Source organism: Trachypithecus francoisi, unplaced genomic scaffold, assembly GCF_009764315.1.
Source record: "Trachypithecus francoisi isolate TF-2019V2 unplaced genomic scaffold, Tfra_2.0 Lachesis_group16, whole genome shotgun sequence".
Taxonomy (NCBI): Eukaryota; Metazoa; Chordata; class Mammalia; order Primates; family Cercopithecidae; genus Trachypithecus; species Trachypithecus francoisi.
The window spans coordinates 3101796-3121190 of NW_022681461.1; the positions used below are offsets into that span (position 1 = coordinate 3101796).

Genomic DNA, 19395 nt, shown 5'->3' on the forward strand with positions numbered 1-19395 from the left:
TTTGAAAGTGTTCTCTATTCTTCAGTATTTTGGGAGAGTTTGACAAGGATTGGTGTTAAATCCTTAAATGTTTGATAGACTTCATCAGTCAAGCCATCTGATTCTAGGTTTTCTTTGTTGAGAGATTTTTGATAACTCCTTTGATCTCCTTACTGCTTATAGATCTATTAAGGGTTTCTATTTCATCTTGACTTTGTCTTGGTAGACTGTATTTCTAGGAATATATCCATTTCATCTAGGTTAAACAATTTTTTGGTGTATAATTGTTCCTATTAATTTCTCATAATCCTTTTTATTTCAGTGAAATCAATTGTCATGTCTCCACTTTCATTTCTCATTTTAGCCATTTGAGCTTCCTTCTTTTTTTTTTTTGAAACGGAGTGTTGCTCTGTCGCCCAGGCTGGAGTACAGTGGTGCGATCTGGGCTCACAGCAAGCTCTGCCTCCCGGGTTCCCGCCATTCTCCTGCCTCAGCCTCCTGAGTAGCTGGGACTACAGGCGCCTGCCACCTCGCCCGGCTAATTTTTGTATTTTTAGTAGAGACGGGGTTTCACCATGTTAGCCCGGATAGTCTCCTGATCTCCTGACCTCCTAATCCACACGCCTTGGCCTCCCACGTGCTGGGATTACAGGTGTGAGCCACTGAGCCTGGCTCCTGAGCTTCCTGCTTTTTCACAGTTGTTCTAGCTAAAGGCTTGACAGTTCTGTTCATGTTTTACATAGTCAACCCTATGTTTCACTAATTTATTGTTTTTCTAGTCTCAATTTTGTTTATCTCTGCTGTAATCTTTATTGTATCTTTTTGTGTGCTAGATGTGTGAAGTTTCTTTTTTCTACTTCCTTAAGGAATACAGGTACATTGTTGATTTAGTTCCTTTATAGTATAAACATCTACAGCTATAAAATTCCTTCTTAGTATTACTTTTCCAGCATCTCACAAGTTTTAATATATTGTGTTTACATTTTAATTTCTCTCAATATATTTTCTAATTTTCTTTGTGTTTTTTTCTTTGACCCATTGGTTACTTAAGTGTTCGTCATTTAATTTCCACACATTTGTAGACTTTCCAGTTTTCCTCCTGCTATTGATTTCTAGTTTCATTCCATCGTAATAAAAAAAAGTACCTTGATGATTTTAATCTTTTAAGTGTATTAAGACTTTTTGGGGGGCTTAGCATATGGTTTATCCTGAACTATGCTCCATGTATACTTGAGAACAAAATGTGTATTCTATTGTTTTTGGGTGAAGTGTTTTGTATATGTCTGTCAGTTTCAGTTGGTCTATAATGTTGCTCAAGTCCCCTATTTATTATTGATCTTTTCTCTGGATGTTTCATCAATTATTGAAATTGTGATATTAAAGTCCCCATAATTACTGCAGTTCAGTATTTTCCTCTTTTTAATTATGTCAAGGTTGGTTTCATAAATTTAGGAGCTCTCAGGCTCAGTGTGTATATATATAAATCTATATGTATGTATTTATAAGTATTGTATCTTCTTGGTGAATTGACCCATTTGTCATTACATAGTGCTCTTCCTTCTCTCTTGTGACAGCTTTCAACTCAACATCTCTTTTATCCAATATCAATATAGCCACTTGCTGCTCCTTTTTAAATATTTGCATGAATTGTCTTTTTTTCCATTCTTTCTCTTCCTCAATGCATGTCTTTGGATTTATAACAAGTCTTGTGTAGACAGTATATAGTTGCATCTTGTTTTTTCATCCATTCTGCCAAAATATATCTTATGATTAGCAATTTACTCTTGCCATTTTGCTAATTTTTTTGTCTATGTCTTATAGTTTTTTTCCCTTTATTTCTCCCTTACTGCCTTCCTTTGTGTTCAGTTGATTTTTAGTGATATTTATTTTATTTTCTTCTTATTTCTCTTTGTATACATTCTCTAGATATATCTTTTGTGTTACCATAGGGATTATATAAAACAGTTGCTAGAAAAATCAGTTTTAAACTGATAGCAACTTCAATCACATACAAAAACTCTACCCCTTTATAACTCTCTTCACACTCCCATTTTATGTCACAAATTAGCTTTCTGTATTGTGTACCCATTAATATAGATTTATAGTTATGCTTTTTAAACTTGAAATCCTATTAAATAATTAAAAGTGGCATTACAAATAAGAATTATAATAACACAATTTTAAATATTTGTCCATACATTTATCTTTACCAAAGAACTTTATATTTTTATAGGACTTGAAGTTACTGCCTAGTGTCCTTTGTTTCAAGTTGAAGGACTTTCTTTAACATTTCTAATAGGAATGGTATAGTGGTTACTATCAAGCAAGTGACATCAGTTGCCTGTCACGAGGAGTGAAAACCCTGACACTTCTGCCTACTGCATTTTGGTATTGGAGTTGCCAAGGAAAGCACAGTACAGCCAATTGCTGAATAGATTAATGCTTTACTCACATAGAGTAGAAGCAGAGCATGATCAGCTCCACTAGTGGTCATAGGTCTCCCATGGCCAGCAGGTTCTGCCCAGCAGCTGACACAGGACAACTTGTCTGTACATACCTCTCTCATGCTACAGAGGGACCCTTCCCCTCCGGTATCTCAAAGGAAAGACAATTCTATGAACTTACCACAGTTTGTTTAACCATTCACTGTAGGAAAACATTTGGGTTATTTCCAGCTTTTGGTTAATACAAGTAAAGTCACTATGAACAACTGTACATGTGTTTTCATGTGAACAGAAATGTTCATTTCTCTGTAATACTGTAATGCCTAAAACTTTCATTGCTGGGCTGTATGATAGGTATGTGTTTAGTTTTATTTTAAAAACACCATATAGTTTTATGAAAGCACCATCTGTTTTATAAACACCACCTACTCTTAAGTCCTGAAGACTTTCTCCTATGTTTATTTTTCTAAAATATTTATAGTTTTAGGCCAGGCATGGTGGCTCACGCCTGTAGTCCTAGCACTTTGGGAGGCTGAGGAGGGTGGATCACCTGAGGTCAGGAATTCGAGACCCCATCTCTACTAAAGATGCAAAGATTAGCCGGGCATGGTGGTGGGCGCCTATAATCCCAGCTGCTTGGGAGGCTGAGGCAGGAGAATTGCTTGAATCCGGGAGGCGGAGGTGGCAGTAAGCCGAGATGGCCCACTGCACTCCAGCAGGGAATAATTTGTGATCTATTTTTAGTTCATTTTTGGTAAGGTCTGAGATTGAATGTAAAGCTCATTATTTTATCCATGGATGCATAGTAATTGTCCCCAACACAATTTATTGAAATGTTATCCTTCCTCCATTTAATTGTTTTTACAGATTCATTGGGCATAATTGTGTGGGTCTATTTTTGGATTTTCTAGTCTGTTCCTTTGGTCTACATGTCTCTGCCTCTGTCAGCACCACATTGCATTGTTTTCTATAGACATATAGCAACACCAGGCACAGGGATTCCTCTCACTTTACTCTTTGAAAATTGTTTTCACTATTTTTGGTCCCGTGCCTTTCCACATATGTTTTGGAATAAACTTGTTTATGTCTATAAAACGCTTTATTGGGACTTTAATAAAAATTGCACTAAATCTGTAAGTCAACTTTTAAAGTACTGATATCTTTAATATGTTGAAATTTCCAATTCATGAACACGATATATATCCATTTATTTAGGTCTATGATTCCTTTCATCAGCTCTTTCTGAATTTTAGGATACAGATCTTTTATGTATTCTGTTAAAATTTGGACATAATTTTGTACCTAAATATTACCTTTTCTTTGAAATAATTTTAAATCATATTGTGTTTTAAAGTCCATCTCCACATGTCTAAAGTTTTAGTATGTTTGTGTGTTGATCTCACATCCTAAAAACTTGCTGAATTCACTTAACTAGTTCTACTCAGAAAATCATGTCATCTACAAACTGGGAGTGTTTTAATTTTTTCTTCTATTTCTTTTATATTTTTTAAATAGAGAACCCACAGTTTAGTTTTATTAAGAGAAAAAAAAAAGAAACTTTCAATCATAGAAGAAGAAACTTAGCCATACACTCCAAAACTACTCAGATTACTCATGCAATGAAGACAATATTTTGCTAATAGAATTGATTTGCTGCTGCATTTATCTAACATTGGCAACTGTAAACAGAGCAGTACAACTAGTGTTTGGAACGATCTTTATAGTGTTACAGTGTCAGACACATTTTGCTTCTCTTCACGCCACAGTTCTCTTGGTGCACCTCGGCTTCCTTCTCTTCCATAAAGTCATTTTGATATTGAAGGATTTGTCAGTTTCCTCAGGAGTTTTCCCCTTGATCATATTGGCAAGAGTGTTATATGTAACATCAAGGAGACTTTTGAAGTCTAAGTAGTCTGCAGCCAGAATAAGTTTAAAAAGTGCTCCTTGGTCAACTTTAAGGAATTCCTGATCCCAGACAGGAGTATGGTCTGTTCTCCTTTCTTTGTTCTCATCACCCTGGGGAGGAGGAGGAGGATCATCCTTGTGGTGAGTGCACCATGGCCTGACCTTTTTAAATATTGCTGCATTAACATTTGGTAGAGGAACTAAGTCATCATATCCTTCACCGTTCATCATCCACTCAAAATCTTCCAACATGGTCTTGTTAATCACAGATTGTTTGTCAGTTTCCATATCAACTTCAAATACTCTGCATCAGAACTCTGCATCACGAATGGGGCAACTTTTTTTTTTCCTTGAGATGGAGTCTCGCTCTGTGGCCCAGGCTGGGGTGCAGTGGTGCCATCTCGGCTCACTGCAAGCTCCGCTTCCTGGGTTCACACCATTCTCCTGCCTCAGCCTCCCGTGTAGCTGGGACTACAGGCGCCACCACCACGCCCAGCTAATTTTTTGTATTTTTAGTAGAGATGGTGTTTCACTGTGTTAGCCAGGATGGTCTTGATCTCCTGACCTCATGATTCACCCGCCTCAGCCTCCCAAAGTGCTGGGATTACCGGCGTGAGCCACCGCGCCGGGCCAGGAATGGGGCAACTTTTCCAGAAGCTGCAATTTCTAGATCAGGAACATACTGTTCTTTGTAAAAGGCAACCGTTTTTTCTTTGCCAAGGGGAGTCAGTGATGTGATTCAACCTACATTGTTTCAAGAAATGTTACAAGAAAAATCAAAGCAACACCCTCGAATGTTGGGGGCTTATCAGTTATTCCCACAGCCCCCTGCACATGAGTGCAGCCGAGGACCCTGAAAACGATGTTTAACCTGCCAACTAACAAGACATCACGTATACAGTAAAACATTTGAATGTTAGAGGGATTTTAAAAAATACTTTGTAAGCATTTACAGTTCAAACATGCAGCATATTAATTCCAGTTACACATTTTTACAACAATATATACAGTGAGTCAGCTCAGAGCCTCATTCACAAAATAATTTACCCTCTTATTCCTTTAGGGTAAATTTTACCAAAACCTCTGTTAGACTTTTTTTTAACAGAAACATAGACCAAGCACGTCATACAGGCGCTTCAGGAGCTACTTGTAGCTGCTAGAACATCCTTTCTACTCAGCTAGCAGCTAAGCGGTTGTTGGGAGAAGGGGCATGGCAGGAGGCAGATAGGAGGATGGAGCAGCTCCTACCAGTCAACAAAGCATTGTATTTACTTTCAGTTTTAAGTGACCATTTGCGAGGTCTCACCAAACGCACTTTTTAATGACAATATTTTAAATTATAATATACAGAATTCTGCTTAGACCTTAGAGGCTTTTAGGAAAACCAAAGCGTAAACTTGTTTTCATGGTAAAGGGGATTTTGAATTTTTTTAAAGCTACAGTAAGTTGAGATACACACGCAGAGACGCATGCACACATATATTCAGATTAATGAAGAAATCGTATTGTGGAGTCTGTAACATCAGAGGCCTATTTTTAGTGCTAAGGTTAGACAAATGATCAGTAATTTTGATCTTATTTTAGTTCTGAAATGTATATGCTCTTTCAACCATGAGTACCTTGAAGATCAAAGAATATACCTACCATGAAGGGAAACTTTGCCCATCTGTTAAAGATAACTTCAGAATTTAAGTGAACTCTATCTTGCAATCTCTGGGAGGAAAATAACTTGAAAATGGGCAAAAGAACACATGAAAAATCAGGCAGGGTACAGTGGCTCATGCCTGTAATCCCAGCACTTTCGGAGGCCAATGTGGGGGGATCACTTGAGGTCAGGAGTTCAAGACCAGCCTGGCCAACATGGTGAAACCCCCATCTCTACTAAAAATACAAAACTGAGCCAGGCATGGGGGCAGGCACCTGTAATCCTAGCAACTCTGGAGGCTGAGGCAGGAGAATTGCTTGAACCCTGGAAGCAGAGGTTGTAGTGAGCCAAGATCATGCCACTGCCCTCCAGCCTGGATGATGGAGCAAGACTCCACCCCCTACCCCCCAAAAAAGAAAGCATGAACATTCAGGAAAAGAAAGACTGGATTCCTATGGAAAAGAAAGACTGGATGCAGGCCAGGATTTTTTTTCCAAAGTTCATTTTATTTATTTATGTATTTATTTATTTTTACTGTGGTAAAATATGCATAACATAAAATTTGCCACTTCAACCATTTTAAAGTGTGTAATTAAGTGACTTTAAGCATGTGCACAATGTTACACAAGCATCACTGCTATTACCAGAAATTGTAGATAATCCCAAACAGAAACTGTATTCATTAAATTTCCCATACCCCCTATCCCCAGCATGGAAGTTGAGACTTCCCTCTTAGAGGGCTTCAGAGGCAGGTAAAAGACTCTTTACATTCCTCCTCTTGTCATTGGTATCACCCAAGTGAAAACATGTAAAGATCTCTGGTGGTGGGTGGGGTGCGGACCCATACATCACGGTAATCTGCGTTCTACTTTCTGCTTCTGTGAATTTATCTATTCTAGGCACTTCATAAATGTGGAATCATAAAATATCTGTCGCCTTGCCTCTGCCTTATTTCACTTAGCATAATGTTTCAAGGTTCATTCATGTTGTAGCAAGCACCAGGTATTCATTCTCTTCTTTTTTTTTTTTTTTTTTTTGAGACGGAGTCTCGCTCTGTCGCCCAGGCTGGAGTGCAGTGGCCGGATCTCAGCTCACTGCAAGCTCCGCCTCCTGGGTTTACGGCATTCTCCTGCCTCAGCCTCCCGAGTGGCTGGGACTACAGGCGCCCGCCACCTCGCCCGGCTAGTTTTTTTGTATTTTTTTAGTAGAAACGGGGTTTCACCGTGTTCGCCAGGATGGTCTCGATCTCCTGACCTTGTGATCCGCCCGTCTCGGCCTCCCAAAGTGCTGGGATTACAGGCTTGAGCCACCGCGCCCGGCTCATTCTCTTCTTAAGGCTGAATAATATTCCACGGTGTGTACGTGCTGTGTTTTGTTTATCTGTTCATCTGTCCACACAGTTGGGTTGCTTCCAGCTTTTGTTTATTGTGATTAATGCTGTTGTGCACCATGGTATACACGTATCTGGTTAGGTCTTTCTTTGAGGTCTGTATCTAGAAGTGGAATTATTGAATCACATGGTAATTCTCATTTTTTGAGGAATCACCAAACTGTCTTTCACAGAGGATGTGTCATTTCCATCCCCCAGCACTGGCACAAGAGTTTCAACTTCTCACCAACACTTGCTATTTTCCGTTTTTTGTTTTTTTTTTTTTTTTCCAATAATGACCATCCTAAATGGATATGAATTGGTTTCTAATTGTGGTTTGGCTTTGCGGTTCCCTAGTGACCAGGTATGCTGAGCACCTTTTCATGTACTTATAGGCTATTTATACATCTTTGGAGAGATGTTGATTCAAATATTTTGCCAATAAAAAAATTAGTTTTTTATTGTTAGTTTTGTTGGTTTTATTAGTCTATTGGTTGTTAGTTTTATTAGCTTATCAGTTAGTTGTATTGTTGTTTTGAATTGTAGAAGTTGTTTATCTATTCTGGATATTAAACTCCTATCAGATATATGCTTTGTAAGTATTTTCTTCCTTTCTGTGGGTTGTGTTTTTACTCTCTTGATAGTAGTATCCTTTAATGCACAAATTTTTTAATTTTGATAAGTCCAATTTCTCTACGTTTTTCCTTTTGTTGCCTGTGTTTTTGGTGTCATATCTGAGAACACTGACAAATCTAATGTCATCAAGATTTCCCTCTAGTTTACTTCTAAGAACTTTATCTTTTTAGCTCCTAAATTTATGTCTTTAATCCATTTTGACTTAATTTTTGTATGTGATGTAAAGCAAGGGTCTAATTCATTCATGTGCATGTGAATATCCCGATTTTCCACAACATTAGTTGAAAAGATTGTCCTTACCTCACTGAATAGTCTCAGCACCCTTACTGAAACTCATTTGATCATGTATGTGAGGGTTTATTTCTGAGTGCTGTATTCTAGTGCATTCATCTTGATGTCTACCCTTATGTCAGTGCCACAATATTTCATTACCACAGCTTTGTGGTAAGTTTTGAAATCAAGAAGTGTGAGAACTCCAAGGCTGTTCCTCTTTTTCAAGATTGTTTTGGCTATTCGGGGTCCCTTGAGATTCCATATGAATTTTCGAAAGGGTTTTCTGTCTTTTAACCATGAGCATGAGATGTCTTTCCACCTGCTTAATGTCTTCTTTAATTACTTTCAGCCAAATTTTGTAGTTTTCAGTGTACAAGTCTTTCACTTCTGTGATCAAGTTTATTCCTAGGTATTTTCTGTGATGCTATTGTAAGTGGAATTGTTTTTCTTATTACCTTTGCAGGTTGTTCATTGTTAGTGTAGACAAATACAACTGGATTTGCCTATTGAATTTTTATCCTGTAACTTGGCTGAATATGTTTATTAGATCTAATGCTTTTTCCTTGTTTGTTTTTGTGGAATCCTTATGGTTTTCTACATAAAGATCATGTTAGTGACAAGACATAACATTACTTCTTACTTTTTAATTTCCATTCCTTTTTAAATTTTTTTCTTATTCATTTACTCTGGACAGAACATCCAGATTTATGTTGAATTGAAGTGGCAGGAGTAGGCATCTTTGTCTTGTTCCAGATCTTAAGAAAAAAAAATTCAGTCTATTAGCATCAAGTATGATGGTAGCAGGGAGTTTTCTTACATATAGTGTTGAAAAAGTTCCCGGCAGGGCATGGTGACTCACGCCTGTAATCCCAGCACTTTGGGAGGCCACAGAGTGAGACACCATCTCAAAAAAAAAAAAAAGAAAAGAAAAGAAAAGAAAAAAGAAAAACTTTCCTTCTATTTATAGTTAAAATCATAAGAGGATGTTGATCTTTTTCAAATGCTTTTCCTGAATCAATTGGGATGGTTATATGGGTATTTTTCCCCTTCCTTCTTTGAATGTGCATTACATTGATTTATTTTTATATCTCGTGAACCACCCTTTCATTCCAGAAATAGCAATCCTTTTCATATGTTACTGAATACAGTTTGCTAGTATTTTCTTGAGGATTTTTGTAATATTATTCCTCAGGGATATTGGTCTGTAGTTTTCTTTTCCTACACTGCCTTTTTCTGGCCTTGGTATCCAGGTAATTCTGGCTTCATAGAATGAGTTAGGAAGCGTTCTCCCCTCCTCCACTGTTTGGAAGGGTTTGAGAAATCTGATGTAAACCTTTCTTTAAAATGTTTGTTAGAATTCACTGGAATAGCCCTCTGATCCAGGCTTTTCTTTGTCGAGAAAAAGACTTAACACATTTAAATTTAAGGCACAAGTTGGTAGCTGGTTTCAATCCCACCTCCAGCTGCCTGACTTCAAACGTGAATCCACAGACAGCATATGCTATCAGATCCTAGAGGGTCCTCTCATATTACCTAACTTGACCCATACAGGCCCTAAATGGGTAGAAATGGATTTGTCTAAACCTTAGGAGAGAGCATATGCAACCAGATTTCAGCAATTTTTATGTCATCCCCTAATCTGTCTCATGCAATCCCATGTAATACTAAATCTTGGAGAGTCTTATCTCTCCTAGACTGCTCCACTCCATTCTTTGTTTGGAGAACCTGTATCACCCTCCCCTTTTCTCCCACCATGTAGGTGAGAACATATGCTACCAGATCCCAGGGGATCTATCTTATCCTCCAACCTTGTCCACATGGCGCCATATCTTCCAGAGGAACATTGAAGCTGTATTGGCCCATGTAGGGTGGGGTCAGGCACACACACAGGCAAGGCCAACAGTGAACTTATTTGGTCTATAAAGACACATCAAGCCGTTTATAGATTCAAAGAGTTAGGCCGGGTGCGGTGGCTCAAGCCTGTAATCCCAACACTGTGGGAGGTCAAGACGGGAGGATCACGAGGTCAGGAGATCGAGACCATCCTGGCTAACACGGTGAAACCCTGTCTCTACTAAAAAATACAAAAAACTAACTGGGCGAGGTGGCGGGCGCCTGTAGTCCCAGCTACTCGGGAGGCTGAGGCGGGAGAATGGCGTAAACCCGGGAGGCGGAGCTTGCAGTGAGCTGAGATTAGGCCACTGCACTCCAGCCTGGGTGACAGAGCAAGACCCCGTCTCCAAAAAAAAAAAAAAAAAAAAAAAAGATTCAAAGAGTTTATTACAGAGACAACGAAAGGAAGAGTAGCCAAAGGTAGTAGCTCCCAACCCTTGTTCTACCTGCCTAAAAGGGCACCACTAATGTAAAAAGGGTCAGATAACTGCAACACAACTCGTGGCAGACTACGTTCCTGAGGAACAAATTCTAGATGACAGTAATGGGGTACTATGGTCTGTAGCTAAACCCTACGTAGGAGTAGAGCAGAAAGCATCATTCCACATACCAGCAGGTAGTGAGCAACCACCTTATAACAACCTCCTAAGAGGGATAGGGAGGCAAATGGGAGATGGTGTTGAGGCAGCTCCTCCCAAGCCTTTCATTGTCTTATGTTCCAGGAGAATCACAAGTTGCTATGGCAAGATTCAGATTAGAGGCAGTTCCAATCTTTTTGTTTGTTTGTTTAAGCAGAGTCTTACTCTGTAGCCCAGGCTGGAGTGCAGTCCAAAGTGCTGGGATTACAGGTTTCACCATGTTGGCCAGGATGGCCTCGATCTCCTGACCTCACGATCCCCACTGTGCCTGGCTGGCAATTCAAATCTTTGTTGCTTGTCATATAGCGATACATATAGAAAGGCCACTATGCGGCTCACACCTGTAACCCCAGTTCTTTGGGAGGCCGAGGCAGGCAGATCATGAGGTCAGGAGATTGACACCATTCTGGCCAACATGGTGAAACCCCCTCTCTACTAAAACTACAAAAATTAGCTGGTTGTGGTGGTGGGTGCCTATAGTCCCAGCTACTCGGAGGGCTGAGGCAGGTGAATCGCTTGAACCCTGGAGGTGGAAGTTGCAGTGAGCCAAGATTGTGCCACCGTACTCCAGCCTGGTGACAAAGTGAGACTCCGTCAAAAAAAAAAAAAAAAAGAGAAAGGCCAACATGATGGGGCTCTTCCCATACACATTTACTTTTGCCAACAATCATTGACAAAGGAGTGTTGAAATCTCTACCCTTTAATTGTGGGTTTGGCAATTTTTTTTTTCACTATAGATTTGCTTAAGGCATTTTAAAGTTCTGTAATTTGGTGCATAAATATTTAGGATTTCAATGTACTCTTTCTGAATTGTCCCCTTTATTGCTAAGCAGTGTTCTCTTCATGACTGGTAATAGTGCTTTATCTGAACTTTATTGTATTTAATGTTGAAGTACCCACTCCAACTTTATCATGTTTAGGATTTTCATGTTGTAATTTTTTGCATTCTTTTACTTCTAAGGTATTTCTGTCTGAATAGTATAGTTTCTTTTAGACAGTATATTGTTTGAACTTTTATTAAAGTTGAATGGACTCTTATTAAAGTTTAATGTTATTTAGGCTTATGATTCAGGGGAGTCTACACTGATTGATCCCATTTAGGTTATGGAAAGAAGATTTTTGTTGTCAGTTTTGCCCAAAAGAAGTTAATATGAGGATTTCATTTGACCAAACCTAAAATCGTCTTTTCCTCTACCTTCAGAAGCATTAAAATCCATGTGGCTGGCCCACATTCTAAATTATTTTTCATTTAAATTGTAATGCACTAGAAAACCAGAAGTGATCTTCAGGCAAGTCGGAGCAAGGAGAACCTCCATTGTTCTTTTTTTTTTTTTTTTTTTTTGACAGTCTCGCTCTGTCGCCCAGGCTGGAATGCAATGGCACAGTCCTGGCTCACTGCAACCTCCACCTCCCTGGGCTAAAGAGATCCTTCCGCCTCAGCCTCCTGAGTAGCTGGGACCACAGGCATGCACCACTATGCCTGGCTAATTTTTGTATTTTTTGGTAGAGACGGGGTTTTGCCATGATGGCCAGGCTTGTCTTGAGCTCCTGACCTCAGGTGATCCACCAGCCTCTGCCTCCATTGTTATTAGAAGAAGTGTATGAACAGAAAGACCCCAGGCATTATTGACTGTCGTCAAATCAGAAGTAGGCACTTGAAAACATTTCTCTCAAGACTCTTCTTTTAGAGAACTTTACTTTGGGAAGTTTAGAAATGATGTATCTAATGTGGGAGAGTAAGGTGGAAAGTAAGGTACAGAATGTAACTAGGCACCACCAATATTACTTAAAGCTGACAAACTAGTTAGTAAAATTATAATTAACATTACAAATATAAAAACTAAGAAATAAAGGAAACTAAAATTGGAGGTTGATGAATGAGTAGAAAGATAAACATACTGAGGCCGGGCGCGGTGGCTCACACCTGTAATCCCAGCACTTTGGGAGGCCGAGGCGGGAGGATCACAAGGTCAGGAGATCGAAACCATCCTGGATAATGCGGTGAAACTCCAACTCTACCAAAAATACAAAAAATTAGCCGGGCGTGGTGGCGGGCACCTGAGTCCCAGCTACTGAGGAGGCTGAGGCAGGAGAATGGCGTGAACCCAGGAGGCGGAGCTTGCAGTGAGCCAAGATTGCGCCACTGCACTCCAGCCTGGGCGACAGAGCGAGATTCCGTCTCAAAAAAAAAGATAAATTTGGGAGGCCGAGACGGGCGGATCACGAGGTCAGGAGATCGAGACCATCCTGGCTAATACGGTGAAACCCCGTCTCTACTAAAAATACAAAAAAAACTAGCCGGGCGAGGTGGCGGGCGCCTGTAGTCCCAGCTACTCGGGAGGCTGAGGCAGGAGAATGGCGGAAACCCGGGAGGCGGAGCTTGCAGTGAGCTGAGATCTGGCCACTGCACTCCAGTCCGGGCAACAGAGCGAGACTCCGCCTCAAAAAAAAAAAAAAAAAAGAGAAACATACTGATTTTGTCATTGGTTATGCAATAGGAATTACTAAATAATGTTTAAACAAACCTTGTCCTGTTAAAATTGCTCCAAATAATGGGAACATTCTATACTTGCATTTTCAGCACAATAATTACTTGACACAAGTAGCTCTTGGGCACATTAAATGTGGCTAAAGTGACTGAGGAACTGATTTGTTGTTATATTAAATAATAAAGGCAAATAGTTATATGTGGTTCGTGACTCTCATCAGGCCACGGATCTCTAAATAAATATTTAATTATGGAAATTACACAATGTTCTAGTCAAGAATTGTAAAGAGCCTGACGTTTTACCCTGTATGCAAGCTAATATGTTAGCTTGCCAAGTTTCATGGATTCTGGCAGGAGATACAAGATTTCTGGGTCAAAGACAAAGGATTTTATTGCTCACAGTCACAACCATATCAAGGGCACCAGCATTTTTGTGCTGTGATGGCATACAGGATACACTTATGAGAAGCTTTCAGCATAAAATTATTTTTAGAAACAAAACATTTAAAAGGGATTAACAGCTTGTCTAGACTAAAGTAGACCACACTATGGACTTGTAGAGTGGTAGTGTGAACACCAAATGTCCATGCAATTGAGGTAAAACTTTTGTTTTCAGAATGTTGTCTCTTAATTCTTTTATCTACTAGTATCTTAAGCAGCGGGTTCGGGGCCATATTAGGTTTTACAGGACCAGCCTAACATTGTTGCCTGGAATGTGGGTAGCAGCAGGATGATAACAGCCAAGTACACACAATAATTTTTACAAGAAATAAAAACTAAAAACTCTAAGGAGTATGTCTAAGGCTCTCTGAATCAATAGAAACTAAATATCTTGAAAAGTAGGTGGAAAATGAAGTTGAAGATGCATCAGGGAAATGACTGTTTTGGCAAAAATAAGTGAACAGATGGGAAAGAGGAAAATTATAATTTGATCACTGTTGAACAACATTGATACCATAAATAGACACAGAGGCAAGAGAGAGTAATGAACCCAATCCAGAGAAGTGGAAAATGACTTTTACTCCCACCAGTTTTATACTTCTGCTTGTGCATTTATGTCTGTGATGTGATAGGGATATTAGAGCCTGGGCTATAAGACTGTTCTTTAAATATCGGTAACTCTTGACATCCTAAATTTATTTTCATGATGAGTGGAATGGAAAAGAGAGAAATCCAACCGGAAGTATATGGACTAATGAGTATCCTACCAATGTAATTTGTACTTGACAGTTGGAGAATCTGGACCCTGTTATCCCTCTCTAATCTAAATCCTGTCTCTGATATAGTCCTGACAATTTTTGTGCACTGATTTTCCTTTTTATTCTACTTACTCTTCACATTTCTTATTTAATTCACTACATTATCTGATTTTCCAGTTCCTAGAATTAATCTTAAAGACTATTGTTCTCTATTCACTATTTCTTTCTTTTATTTCTCTTTACCACTGAGTTTTGAAAGATCACATTTTAAAATGCCAAAATACCTGTGTACATTCAATGCCAGTTTGCCAAAGAGAATTTTTCTGAATATTTTTTTTCCAAATATAGAAAATATACACTTGGAATTACTTTATTCTGTGGATAATATGCCAGAAACCAAAATATCTAATCTGTAATAAGGCTTATGTATATAAGTCTTATTTTATAAGAAAGGATTAAGATACCTTATTTTTTCTCACTTTTAGAGGACTATTGACTTGATAACCTCTTAGAAAAGGGTAAATAATTAAAACAAAACAAAACAAAAACATTTATTTCAGTTTTATTCACAACTTTGGGGAGTATACTTGCTCCCTAAAGAGCAAAAGTATGTTTCTGGGAAACTATGAGATCTGGGCATAAATATATTTTCTTCAATAAAAATGCCCTGTAAGTATGTACTGTAGGCCCTCTTAACCTGAGTATGAATTCACTGGCCTTGTGTTATCAATATTTAAGAAAAAGAGATGGCTTTCCAATATTAGAGATCAGAGAACAAACACTGGAAAGATACCCTGTAAGAATCGTCAAAACCTGAAAGCTCTCAGAGCTGTTGAGTGATGCCAGGGAAAACGATAAGGTAGAAAGCATCAGGGCCCATCCTTCACAGAAACACACACACAAAAACAGAGCAAAATCTGTCAGAACCAACTTTGTCAGAACTCTGAAAAATAGTCAATGGTTTATAGCAACCGAGCAAATGCTAAGCCAAAACAGAGGCAACTAAAACGTGTTTAAGGAAATCTGTGTCAAACCACTAGCTGACAAGATAAAGGAACAAAAACTTCAGAGGCTATCTTAGCCCATTTGGGCTTCTGTAACAAAATACAATAAACTGGGAATAAACAGCAGAAATTTATTTCTCATAGTTCTGGAGGTTAGAAAGTCCAAGATCGAGGTGCCAGAAGAGTGGGTGTCTGGTGTCAGCCTGCTTTTTCATAGACAGTGCCTTCTCACTGTGTCCCTACATGACGGAAGGGGCTACTTAACTCGCTGAAGTTTCTTTTATAAGGATATTAATCCCAATCACGAAATATCAGCTAACAAGATCTAATCATTTCCCAAGGCCTCACCTTTCACACCATCCTAACTTGGCAGTTAGGATTCCAACATAGGAATTTTGAGGAAACACGTGTACCATATCAGGTGCCATGAAAAACAAAGAATACAGTCTTTAAAAAAAAGTTTATAAAAGTCAGTATACAAATAAGCAACTACAAACCATGGTGAACAACAGTAACGGAACTTTAAAAGAGAAAAAGATATTTTCAGGGTGACCACATTATACCATTTAAAATGTCCAGTTTTCAACAAAATATTCTAAGTCATGCAAAGAAATAAGAAAAAAATGGCCAATTTACAGGAAAAGAGAAAAGAGAAACTATCCTTGAGCAAGAATAGACATTGAACTTTATAGACAAAAACCTTAAATCAAATGTCCTATAGATGCTCAAAGATCCAAAGGAAACCATGGAAAAGTAACAAAGCCGAGTGCAATGTATAAAAACTAGAAAATATCATCAAGGAAGTGGAAACATAAAAGGAATAAAATAAAAATTTAGGAAATGAAATGTACAATATGCAAGATGAAAAGGTCACCAGAGGCATTCAACAATACATTTGAGCAGGCGGAAAGCAGAATTAACAAACTTGAGATAAGTCATTTGAAATTCTTCAGTTTGAGAAACAGAAAGAAAAAAAGAATGAACAATAATGAACAGAGCTGGAGAGACCCATGAGGCATCATCCAGCATACTAATGTATGCATACTGAGAGAAAAAAAGGAGGGAAAGAAAACGACTGAAACTTTCCAAATTTGATTTTTTAAAATGAATCTACCTGTCCTAGAAGCAGCAAAATGGTGCTGGAAAAGTAGATACCTACATGCAAATGAATGAGCTGACCCTTACCTTACACCATATACAAAAATTAACTCAAAATGGATCAGAGACCTAAATGGAAGTGCTAAAAGTCTACAACTTTAGAACACAATGAAGGAATCTCTTCACAACACTGGATTTGGCAGTGGTTCTCTAGATCGGACATAAAATGTACAGGCAGCAAAAGAAAAATAGATAAATTGGAATTTATCAAAATTAGTAACTTTTGTGCATCAAAACACAGCCTCAGCAGAGTGAAAAGGCAATCCACAGACTGGGAGAAAATGTTTGCTAATCACATATTAATCTGATAAAGGATTAATATCTAGAATACATAAATAATTCCTACAACGTGACAACAAAAAGAAACAATCTAGCTTGAAGATGCCCAAAGGACATGAATAGAGACATTTCCCCAGAGAAGATACACAAATGGCTCAGAGGCACATGAAAAGACAGCCAACATCACTAGTCATGAGGGAAATACAAATCAAAACCACAAGATACCACTTCACACTGATTAGAATGGTTATTAATTTAAAAAAAAACAAGTGTTGGTGAGGATGTAGAACAATTTGAATGCTTGCACATTGCTGGAATGCTATAGCTGCTGTGGGAAACAGTATAGCAGCTTCTCAAAAATTAAACAGAGAATTACCACATGTCCCAGAAATGGCACTTGTGGGAATACATCTAAAGACATTGAAAGCAGGGATTTGAACAGGTATTTATATACTCATGTTCCTAACAGCATTATTCGCAATAGCTAGCTCATGGAAGTAACCCAAGTGTCCATTAATGGAGAACAGATAAATGAAATATGGTGTATACATCCAACCGTGCATATTCAGCCTTAAAATGGAATGAAATTCTGATAGTTGCCATAACACGAGTGAACCCTGAAGACATTATGCTAAAGGAATGAAATAACCCAGTCATAAAGGACAGATATTGTATGATTTCACTTATATGAGGTATCTAAAGTAATCACATCCATAGATACAGAAATTAGAATGGCAGTTGCCAGGGGGTAGGGGGAGGAAGGAAGAGGAAGTTACTGTTTTTAATGGGTATGGATTTTCAATTAGGGAAGATGAACAAATCTTGGAGATGGATGGTGGGGATGGTTGCACAGCAATGTGAATATATTTAATTCCACTGAACTGTATACTTAAAAGTGGTTAAAATGATAAACTGTATGTTAATGATAAACTTTGTTATTTTATCTCAAGAAATTCTTATTAAGCTATCATGAATGGATTTAGCAGCCACTGATGATTATTGCCTACAACCATGATTTCAGGTTGCACAGTGGTGATAATCTTTTCATCCTTGTGAAATTATCAACTCTATTTTTTTCCTACAAAGAAGGCCTTTTCCTCTTTAACTGTGTTACCTTAAAACAGTTTGTACTGTATGATGTTTAATAATAGTCATGATCTTTTAATTATAATCAGTTTCATGCAGTTTGAATGAGCGCCGGGTGATATGGCTTCAAATTCAGAATATTTAAGAATCTCTGCTATTTGAAAAATGTGTGTAATATTTGTGAACTGAGAAAATAACCCAAAGTAGCTTCAGAATAACAAGAAAATAGTTATTCTAGGCCAGGCGCAGTGGCCTACGCCTGTAATCCCAGCACTTTGGGAGGCTGAGGCAAGTGGATCACAAGGTCAGGAGATCAAGACCATCCTGGCTAACACGGTGAAATCCCATCTCTACTAAAAATACAAAAAATTAGCTGTGTGTGGTGGTGGTCACCTGTAGTCCCAGCTACTCGGGAGGGTGAGGGAGGAGAAGCTGAGATCATGCCACTGTACTCTAGCCTGGGTGACAGAGTGAGACTCCATCTCTAAAAAAAAAACAGAAAAATATAATAGTTATTCTAGCCAGCCAGACTTGTAGGCAGCCATTCTGGTGGGTGTGTAAAGGGATATTCATTCTTATTCTCTCTCAGTCGTACTCTCCATTGCTCTGATTACTCTTGTCTTGGTCTAGTTGGCCTGGGAGTGATGGACATTTTCATAAATTAACTTCCTGAATTGAATAAGAAATGATTACTTTTAAAAAAGGAAAGGACCCATATCACTTTGCCTTCTTCATCACTGAGGTTTGCTTGACAGTCTAGCTCAGACAAAGAGAAGGTGGTTCCTAGCCTGGCTTGTGATAGGGACTTCTCAGATTAAAGCCAAAGGAACATTCTTAATGGCCTCAAGTGTCTGCACTTCATTTTTATGTCTTTTTCAAATGGGCTAAAATCTTTCCCATAGCGGGCACTGGTTTTCCTGAGTGGGGGCTTACCCTCCATTCTGCACGTGATCTTCTCCCTCCCACCTTTTGAGCGTCAGTGTCAGTGTTACCTCTTCAGAGAAGCCCCCACTGACTACCCCAAGAATTCCTGTCCTTGTCTTCTGCTCTGTTGTCTCTCATCATAGTCCTTATCATCTCCACCTCTAGATGCTAAGCTAGGGGAAGGTAGGTAATGTCTTGTTAATTATCAGAAATCCACTGCCTAGTAGTATCTAGCAGATTTAGGTCCTTGTTCCTTTCTTAAGAAATATTTGAGCACATATATGCTCAGTGAGGCAAAGACAAGCTCCCTGTCCTCAGGAAGACATTTTGTTGTAGTCAGCATACTTAGGATACTTTGTGTAGTGAGAGAACTAGGAGAATAAAGAAAGATAATAACAGAGGTGTGTAGTGCCACTATGGATGGTCACAGACTCAATTAGCTTAAATTCTTTGAAATATACTTCACAGAATAAAG

The 19395-nt window shown here is 38.6% G+C and overlaps 1 pseudogene; it reads right to left on the reverse strand.

Moving 5' to 3' along the window:
- Window positions 1-4149: 4149 nt before the first annotated feature.
- LOC117099451 lies at window positions 4150-6016 on the reverse strand (annotated as a pseudogene).
- Window positions 6017-19395: the final 13379 nt, after the last annotated feature.